We start from the raw sequence: 11043 nt of genomic DNA, 5'->3' as shown, positions 1-11043 counted from the left end.
TGGGATGGCTGGTATACATGTGTAACATGCAAATGAAAATTGGTTCAGTATCTTTAAATTATTCAGACACAGATATATTTTCCATTATTCAAAGCAATTTCCTGTTGCCTTTTCTATAAGATGTAGATTCAGAATGTCTTCAATTTGAATTAAAAACCAAAGCCTGCATTTTTTTTAAATACAAAAGTCAGGTGCTGATATGAAAGCTTATCTGATAAGGAGTGTTATGGTATAAGGTCCCTCAAGTAGCCTCTGGGTGTTTTAAACATGATAGACTTTCTTTAGAGCCTGGATTAGTTGATGTTTTTGCTTTCCTTTTTAGGTTATTTTTGTTGCAAGTAACACAAAGTAAATGTCTTTAAAAGATGAATCTATCTCACAAAATTCAAGGAAGAATTGAACAAAGAAGGCTAAGAAAAGGCAGGAAATAGCTCTATTGTAGAAACCATCTAGAGGAGATCAGGAATTTTCTCTCTAAAAATTACATTCTTCATGGGCATGATATTGCCCACAAGAGGGCAAAAATTAATTACAGGGGGGGAGGGAAAAATCTTACTTTTGTATGTAGAAAGCAGAGTTAAATATATATGGTGCATACCAGATATACATTGTTTGTGGTATTTAAAATTTTATGGAAGTGGGAGTCTTTAGGGGGGAAAATGTGTAAAAAGTCTCTTTAAAGGGCTCTAGTACTAGTACATCTATCAGTATGGAGACTCAACTCAAGAATTTTCTATTTCTGTGATTCCCAGTTTTCTGTTCTAATTCCTTAAGACCCAGAGTCAGCCATTGACAAAAGATCAAGGTCATGTAGTACAGACATTATTATTGGGGACCCACTCATGTGTTTCAAAGGCAATTTGGAAAAAAAAAAAAAAGACAGAATTGGAGTAGCCAAACAGCCCCCTCCAGAGGCATCTAATATCAAATTTGGGTCCTCCATATTCCTCTCCCCAGAATCATTTTCCATGATGCTACCTCTAACGGTCATACCCTTCCTTCTCTCCTCTTAACCAAGGCTCACCTGCTGCTATAAACTGAATGTTTATGTCCGCCCCCATTTCTTGTCAAAATCTAATCCCCAATATAATAGTGTTTGGAGGTAGGCCTTTGGGAGGTGATTAGGTCATGGCTTTGAAAGAAAACAGAAATGCACCTTTAAAGAACAATTTAGAATGGATTTAATCTACATATTGGAATGAACTGTATATAATTTAGAAAAAAATCTAAATTAAACATAACTACTGTAATAATGAGTTTAAAATTGTAATTTCCAATTTTATCTAACTAATTTAGACCTGTGCAATGCGTGTCCAGTGCCACTATGGAAATATACCAATTTTGTATATCTGGGTTCCTCATAGTACTTGCCAAAATAAAAACCTGTCCCTTATTTATACAGTTACTCAAAATTCACTTAAGTACATTGCATTCATCAATTAATTGCTTACCACCAAGAAAATTGCATATTTCTCTATTTACATGGCCTTGAAGTTTCTGTTTCTCCTTCTAGCTTTTTGTCCCTTTGTCCTTTATTCCTAATTCTGCCTCTTCAGAGGCATAAAAGAGTAAACTTTTAATTCTATGGATTAGTATAAAGAATAACTTTTCCATTGGCCTCCAAGTAGGAAAAATTAGGCTACCTTCTTGAACAAGAGATTATAGTAATTTCTATGCAATTCTAGTAAATATCAATGATCTTTAACCCAGCATCCATTTCTCCTTCTTTGTGACATAGCCCTGATTTTCCTTTAGGAGTTTTCTCTTCCCTAATCTCATGTTATGTGGCCTGGGTAGGGCCCGCTCCTAGATTAAGGCACACCGACATATACAAATCTGCACATTGCATTCCTCCTCCCTCAGCCATTGGTGCACAGATGGCCATGTGGTCAAATCCATGCAATTTATAGAGAATTTTAGGACCAAAAGAGCTCAGGGTTTTCATTGTCTAACTACAACAAACCCAGCATACTGAAGGAAATAGAGTACTGGCACATAGAGAACATTTTGATAGCTGTTAGTTTTCCTTCCCTCCTACCCTTTCCTCTTTCAGACATGCTCATTTTAGATTTCACATATAAGTGAAATCATATGTATTTGTCTTTCTCTGTCCAACTTATTTCATTTAGGATACTACTTTCTAATCTCATACATGATGTCCCAAGTAGCAAGATTTCATTCTTTTTGATGACTTATATGCCATTGTATATATACCACATCTTCATTATCCATTCATCTACTGATGAACCCTTAGATTGCTTTCATATCATGGTTATCGTAATCTTTTGAAATTTTTGAGACTTGCTTTATAATGCAGCATATGGATCTATCAGTAAATAAATATTTTATGTACACTTGAAAGCAACTTATATTATATAGTTGTTGAGTGTAGTTTCATAAATTTCAATTGGCTCAAGTTGGTAGATAGTTATTTGTCAACTCGTTTACATCCCCAATGTATTTTTTGTCTGCAAATTCTAACAGTTGTGTTAGAATAACTTGTATTATAATAATTTCTTATTCTAACAATATTGGCTGCTTATTGTAACAACTTGAATTATGATTATAGATCTGTCAATATCTCCTTTTACTTCAGCTACATTTTCCTTTATATTTTTTTAGTTTATCTTATAGATTATTATTGTATTTCTGTTCAATTGGTTCCTTAAACATTATTAACTGCTCCCATTTATTTCTAATAACACTTTTTTACCTTAATATCTATTATGTCTGATATTAGTGTAAATATACTAGCTTACTTTTGATTAGTGTTTGTATAGTATATCTTTTTCCATTATTTTACTTTTAACCTTTCTGTGTCCTTATATTTAAAGTATAGCTCCTGTGAACAGTACACCATCTGGGTAGGATTGGTTAAAATGCGAAAATTAAGTAGACTTAAAGAAAACAATTTTAAAGCTCCATTTCTTATACACCTGAGCTTATAAAATAAAAACCACACTCACTGTACCTACATGTAGGTGTGTGTATGGTGAGTACCTGGCCCAAGAACAAGGAACTTGGGACTAATTATAATAGCAAAGTGGTTAAGAGCACAGACTCCCTCCTGGCTCTTCCAGATTCCTGCCAGCAGTGGCCAGGACAGCTGTTTCCCAACCTATTTGCAAAAATCTGAGAAAGTTGCAGCCCTGAGTAGTATGGGGATAGGGCCAAGGAAAGGAGATGGATTTCTCTGAAACTAGAAAAACCTATTCACCTAAAACAATGTGCACACAGCAGCAAAGAAATATATCCAGAAGAAACTAGTGGTCCTGATGCCAGTTTCAGAAAAAGTTGGTTATACCCCAGACATGTGAGTTTTTCCCTTATAAATCTCCTATCTGACTCTCATGTGGGATTTTAAACCTAAAAGGATTCCATCTGCAGTTATTACAATGTGAATAGTGCAACCTGGATTAAAAATCTGAACATGTCTTCCATTTTCCACACCATCTCTAGGATGACCAAACCTCTTGAAATAAATGATGCAACAATGTTCAGAAAATCCTTCTTCCTCAAGATTCAAGTTGGTATAGAAAATACTAGAAAATTAAAGTTATTAAGTCACATTTCTGTTAGTTCAAATGACCTAGGAGGGCCACAGAGCTAAACAGTGGCAGGGCTACACTATTTTTTTTTTCCCTTCATGATAACAAAAAGGCCAGACCGATCCATATACAGGTATATTTTTCAAAATATTGTACCAAGAAATATTGGAATGCTTATAAGTATGTCAATGCAGCTGTATGGCTAAGTGTTATAACCTCTGAAGTCAAAAAATTTGAATTTATAGTTGCCACATTAAGCATAGATGTTAAAGCATTAAAGTTAACACCATATACAGTCATATAAAATATTACATGTGTAAAGGGGCTGAGTTACGTTCATACTGGGAACCATAATTTAGAATTTCCTGACTTCTGAACATGTAACACATCATAGTAATTGATCTAGCTCCTTGGAGCTAATATAAAATAGCTTGTTAACATGTTTTCTATTCAATTCTTTCATCATTTACCTTTTGGCTCTTGGAGAAACAATCCATCATGCTCAAATGTTTTCACACACCTGCATTGAGCTAATAGAGCAATGAAAAAGCCAATGCAACCAGGATTGAGTGAAAAGATTTGTAACAGGCAGGGATGCTGTTATTGTGGACACTTAGTCAGGATCATGCAACATGACACTTTGCCTTGGGCTTTAGAATTTTGTTTGTTTTGTCATGTCACAGTGACAGCCCCATATTCTGCTGGATGCTGTGGGGTACAGGAGATCAACGTAGCCTTTGCATGCAGAGTATCTGCAAACTTAGTTCACAAACTGATGTAGCAGAGAAAGGGATGGCCTGCTCCATGATGGAACATGTGGATTTCCTGGAATTCCCCTGAAATTCATATGTTGAAATCTGAACTCCACACTGTGATGGTATTTAGAAGTGAGCTTTTAGGAGGTAATTAGATCATGAGAGCAGAACCCTCATAAATGGGATTAGTGCCCTTATAAAAGGCATCCCAGAGAGCCCTCTAACCCTTCTGCCACCATGCTGGTTACCTAGCTCTTGGACTTTCAGCCTCTAGAACTGTGAGAAGTAAATGTTTGTTGTTTGCAAGCCAATCAGTCTATGGGACTTTGTTATAGCAGCCAGAACTAAGACATACAATCTTTAATGGAGTTCTGTGCCAAGTACTGGGACTATGTGTTCTTCCCCTCAACAGAACCCCTGTCTTTATTTCATTTGACTGAATGTCAAATTCACTGTATCTTAACCCACTTCTGCTTAGTGTGTACCTCCTGCTGCCTTGTTTCTCACCAGGCAAAGGAAACCAGTAGCCAATAGTTTGAAAGATATTACCAGATTCCGGGCACTGCTTAAAGCACCTAAGAACCATTGATGCATTTAACCCAGTAGAGTAGACACAGGCAAACTATGACCCATGAGCCAAATCTGCTCTGCTACCTCTTTTGGTAAATAAAGTGTTTCAGGAACACAGCCACACCTATTTAAGTGTGTAAGAGTTTAAGTGCTATCTATGGCTGCTTTTGCATGACAACAGCTGAGTTGAGTAGTGGCAACCCATATGGCTAGCAAAATAAAAAATATGCATTATTTATAGAAAAGGTTCCCCCACCCTGCAGTAGAGGATTCCCCTCCATGTGGTCAGCAAACCAGACTCTCCAGAACACATGTGAGAATGTTAGAATCAGTATTAACAGAATTCTTGGGTTAGGGAAGGAGAACAACTAAATAATGACACAATTGTCTATATCTAATATTTATGCATTAAGACCTGCCTTTTATCAATGTATGGTTGGTATTGGGAATCCTTTTCAGTTCAAGTCCTAGTCAGGGTGTTCCATCATTTCATATTCTGTTCCTCACTCATTTGACCTTGTCCAGACTTTAACTTCTTACAATTTTCTATCACAAATTTAAAAGTAGCTACCAGGACCTGACTTGTGGAGGACAATGACATACCAGGACCAGACCAGAGGAGAGTAATGACATACCCACAGCAGGGCTTGCTTAATGTGGTTGTTTGCAGCTAAAAGAAGGAGGCTATATTTCATAAATCTCCAAGGACCACAGTTTACTATGGAGTTCTTATACCCTCTTTCCAAAAGAGAACATGTGCTTCCTTGGCAGGGAAGAGAAGGGAGCTTCCTCTGACCCCTCCCAGAATTTCCCCTTTTGTCCAGAAGCTACTCCCCAGGACAGCAAAGGGGCCATCCCACATGCACATGTTTGCTACATATTCACATTGCCAAAACATCTGGAGTGAGAAATGCATTTAATCATTCAGATTATTTTCCCCTGAAGCAATGCCAAACATCTGTCTAACTAGAAACAGCTGTGTATTAGTTTGGGGATGCCATAACAAAATACCACAGGTGGGGTGGCTTAAACAACAGAAATTTATTATCTCATAGTTATGGAGGTTGGGAGTCCCAGATCAGGATGCCAGCGTGATCTGGTTCTGAGGAGGACTGTCTTCCTGGATTGCAGATGGCCACCTTCTGCTTGCACCTTCACAAGGCAGAGAGGTGGAAGGTGAGGGTGGCCCTCTGGTATCTCTTCTTATAAGAGCATCGATTCCAACATGATAACTTCACCCTCATAAATTCATTACCTCCCCTTGGTCCTAACCCCAAATACCATAACATCAGATAAATTTCAGGGGACAAAATTCAGTTCATAGCAAGCTTTATCTCCAGCAGGAAGTAGGACAGTATTTGGTGTCTGTGGGATGCACTACCAGTGGTTGGCAAACTGTGGCTCATGAGCCACATGCGGCTCTTTGGCCCCTTGAGTGTGGCTCTTCCACAAAATACCACGTGCGGGCGCGCACGTGCAGTGCAATTGAAACTTCGTGGCCCATGCGCAGAAGTTGTTTTTCAGCTCTCAAAAGAAATTTCAATCATTGTACTATTGATATTTGGCTCTGTTGACTAATGAGTTTGCCGACCACTGCACTAGGCAAAGGTTCAGTGAGTCCCAGCACCAGAGACAGCATGCTCCTTAGCTCTCTCTTAGTTCTCATCGCCGATAACTGTGTCCACCTATGAACTTTCTTATGAGGGAACCACACAAAGCCAATACCCATGTTGGTGCTACAGGCTTTGTCCATTTGAGAGCTTTCTCTGTGCTCACTATAAATCCAGACTGGGTGAGCCAGGATGAAAGTGTGCCAGATTCTCACTGCCATTCAAGTTGCAGAAACATGTACTAGTAGCTTAGAAATCCAGAGCAAAGGCAGGATCACATGACTAGATACCTTTACAGTTGTATCTATTTAGTAACAAACAGCCCCAAAACTCATTGGCTTAAAACTTAGCATTTATCATTGTCAATCTGGGTAGTTTAGCAGACCTAGGGCAGACATGGCTAACTTCTTCTGGGCTTGCTCACATGTCTGTGGTCAGATCCAGGTAAGCTGGGGAATGGATAGTCTAGAATAGCCTCAGTCACAGGTCTGACATTTGTCTAGTTGTCACCTAGGTTGACTGGCATGACTGAGCCATGTGGTTTCCAACCTGCTATAGCTAGATCGGGTCTACTCTCAAGATGTTTCAAAAAAAAAGCAGAAGCACATGAACTTTTGGAGACTTAAGTTAGGCACTGGCACATTGAGACTTCAGCCACCTCTATTAGTGAAAGCCAGTCTCAGGACCAGCCCAGAATCAAAGGAAGTGGAAATTGACTCCACTTCTTGCTGGAGAAGCTTCGAAGTTGCATAGCAAATAATATGGAAACAGGAATGGGTAAAGAACCACGGCCATTTTTGCAGTCTTCCATAGGAGTGAAATCTGGGAAATAGTAGTTCAAAAATGAATAAGCTTCAGACAATCATTCTCTCCTTCCCCTCTATTCATTGCCTTTTCTTCGCTAAGAAATGAGCATGGAATATTAAGCCGTGGAAAAGAAAACAGAAGTCTTCTAGGCAACCAAGAGCTAGAAGGACTGTGTTTTGCTTGTCGCCTTAGCAACAATGAGCTATGTTACCTTGAACCAACCATTTTCCTCCTTTGAGTCTCTGTTTTATTTTCATCCTGAAAAGAAGTATGAAAGACTATTTCATATTAATGAGTCTTATCACTTGGACGTTCTGTATTCCAATCGGATTATTCCCTGTAGACCTTTCCAATTAGTCACCTATAAAGCATAGTATCAGAGGTGCTTTCCCTAGCACCTGGAGTCATCCCTCATTCAGAGTAACTCTGAAAAATAATCATTAATGTATCCTAGGTCTGCTTCCACCTCTGAGATTGTGTGATTGAAGCAATTAGACATTGTGAACACATCCCTGACCAGGCAATTTGGTGGATTTGATTTCCTTCGGTATCTCTTTAACATGGGTTCATGCCAATAGGACAAGAGTTTCTCTTATTCTCATAGCCCAGAGGATGGAGAATGAGCTCTGAGAAGGACCAGCATATTTCTATCTTGCCCTCTTCTCATGAGCTAAGGCATGCTCCTTCTGTGTCTCCATTATCTCTCCTATCACTTGTGAACAACATATTGGTAGACAAGTGATACATAGTCCAGAGTGTAATTATTACACTAAATTTGCAAATTAAAGAGGTATGTAAGAAATACAATCTTCTCAGTTGGAAGTATGAGTATTTGCTATAAGACATTGGCCCAAACAGCCCATATGCATACTTATCTTTCATAAAAGCCTAAAATTATTCATCTCAGCTCTGTAGCTTACTGAAATCTTGAATTTCACTGTATGCAAACCACTGTAATATGCAAACCACTGTAACTGACACATAGTATGTGCTCATTAAATACTTTATGAATTTAAGTCTATTTGTGGGGGAAAGGAGAAATTTACTTATTATATTAAGGTTTTGTTTGCAGGTTGCCAAAATATCTAGTTGAAAAATGAAAGCTCCAATCATTTCTATGCCAAGTTATGCCACACATTCCAACATCTGGGAAACATTATGGGCATTTTTCTTTCCCCTGACTGTTTTGGTGTCCTATAGAGGCAAGCCTCAGGAAATGGTTGTGGGTGTCTGTGGTGAGGGGTGTGTGCAATGTGGGAGGTAACATTTTGAAAGTGGCTTCTGGGAAGGGGTGTGCTGGTAAACTCAAATTGAAAATTGGTTCACTTCTTTATGCTGATCGCCATGTGAATTTGTGCTAGCTTTTCTTTTTCTCACAAAGGGCAATTAATAGCAAAAGTCACCACAGTGTCCATTTCCCTTTACTCAACAATTTCACATCAATAATTCAATATGACATAATGTTTAAAAAATTGTTTTATAGCAACTCTATTAAAATATATATTTCTCATATAAAATATATAATAGATATCCAATATATTTATTAAAATATAAAACGAGGATTTTTAAGCAACATGGAAAAATATTTATAATAAATGGCTAATTAGGGGGGAAAAACATAATGTCCTATACATTAATGATACAAATAGCTAAAATATAGATGAGTAATGAGTGGCATCCTATAGGAATATACCTTGTCCAACCAGGATTCTACACTGCATTACTTACAGGAACTGACTTCTTTCCACCAGCATTGTAACTTCATGTAATGGCAGTCTCATCTGGCTCATGTATCTCTCCTCTCAAACCAAGTTGTTTATTAATTCATTTATTCAATATTGATTATGAGTTTACTCCAAGCCAGGCACTCACTCAGAATGTCTATCTTTGAAGGGCTCTCACAGGCTAATTGTGTAGGGAGGTATGTCAATAAATAATTCTTAAATATGAATTTAACATTGTTATTAAAATAACACTGTTATTTTATTATTTGGGGGAGTTTTGAAAATTAATTTGACAAAAATGTGACAGGTCTTTTCAGCAGTTTTGGGTGGCCTACAAAGTGTGTAGTACCTGGCCCTAATCCCCTTACAGCAGGCAAGGCAGAGGGAACATCTGAAATGAGAGGGCAGCAAAGAACTACAGAGACAGGAGTCCTTATTTCCTAATGGACAGGCCTTTTGGCTATACACTTCCTGAAAATTATTTCTTGCCACTCAAAACGATCAAATCAGGAGAGATTTCTCAAAACCATGCATCTTTGACATACATGTTTTTAAAATTATAAATCCAAAAAGCTAAATTCGCCCTTCTCCTAAACCCATATCTGAATCATTTAGATTATTTCATTGTCATATCCCAACCAAATATTAATTTTTCATTTTGTAGTTGATATAAGAATACTGGTTTGGTATGCTTGTTTTTTTCCAAATTATAAATGTTTTCCAAATTAATTATTATAATACAAAATTATTAGCACACTGCCCCATCATGGGGGCTCATTATCCCATAATTCCTTGCCAGTTGAAAGTTACAGAGGACTCAGAGACCTGAGATTTACACTGAGAGCCTAGTGCCTACTTCATTTGGAGATTTGATCTCTCTATGGCTGGAGATGGCAGGGATTAATGAGAATTGGCTCTAACAGTGCCATCGGGTACATGAGCCATGTATAGGTTGTACATTTATATCTTTCACCAGTTCCCCAGACATCACTGATAATTGAGCTCATCCCTAAAAGCTAAAGAGTTATGACCAAAAAATTTAAGATGTTCAAGATTCAAGGAAAATTCTTCAATGAAGATGCTTCTCTCCTCCACTTTATTTTAAAAAAATGATTTTATATAAGCTAGGCCTACTTAAATCGATTATCAAAGGCCACACACACAAAAAATATTACCTTGAAAAGTGTGTGGCTGGATGCTGGATATATGACAAAGTAGAAATAGCCTTATGTGATTGAGTTTACACATGATTCCAAATATTATTCACTAGAGGCCCAGTGCATGAAAATTCATGCACTGGACAGGGGGGTCCCTCAGCCCAGCCTGCCCCCTCTCACAGTCCAGGAGCCCTCAGGGGTGGGATGCGACCTGGCAATCAGGGGAAGGCGGCGCCCCATCACACCTCTGCTGCTGCCACTGCTGGCAGCGCAAGCCTAGGCTGGCCATGGTTACCTGAGCCTCAGGCGGCCCTGGGAAGCTGGGCCACCACCATCTAAGGCTTGCCTGCACCTCGGGCCGACCCTGAGTGGCTGGGGGGCTGAGGGGACTCAGGGACTCTGGAGGCAGGCCTTGCCATGTGCCTGCCGCCCCCACGGGGCTGAGGGAACTGGACACCGCCATCTTGTGGCTGTGGGCATTGCCATCTTTGTGACAGCGTGAGAGTCAATTAGCATATTCCCTCTTTATTAGATAGGATGACCAGTTGTCCTGTGCTAATTTATTATACCTCCCTTATAGATGCCTCACTAAGATGCACAGGGGCCCTCAAAAGGCAGGACCCAGGAAATCATCATCACTATTTGTCATACCCCAACTTGACTAGGATGGTAACCAACTGATCATTTCTGATGAAATTTTCAACTGGTACATATTTTACCATTGTCATCCATGATAGGAAAATTATGTGGCAAGAATATAGCCATTCAAGGAATTGAAAAGTCGTTTAAGGACAAGAAGAAGGTAAAAGGAACTTGGGAGTAATCAATATAACATGGGCAGGAAAAAAATAGCACATTTTAAAATGGAAAAC

The sequence above is a fragment of the Cnephaeus nilssonii genome (genome assembly GCF_951640355.1).
Source record: "Cnephaeus nilssonii genome assembly, chromosome: 10".
In the NCBI taxonomy this organism is placed as follows: Eukaryota; Metazoa; Chordata; class Mammalia; order Chiroptera; family Vespertilionidae; genus Cnephaeus; species Cnephaeus nilssonii.
Note: the sequence above shows the minus strand (reverse complement) of the source record.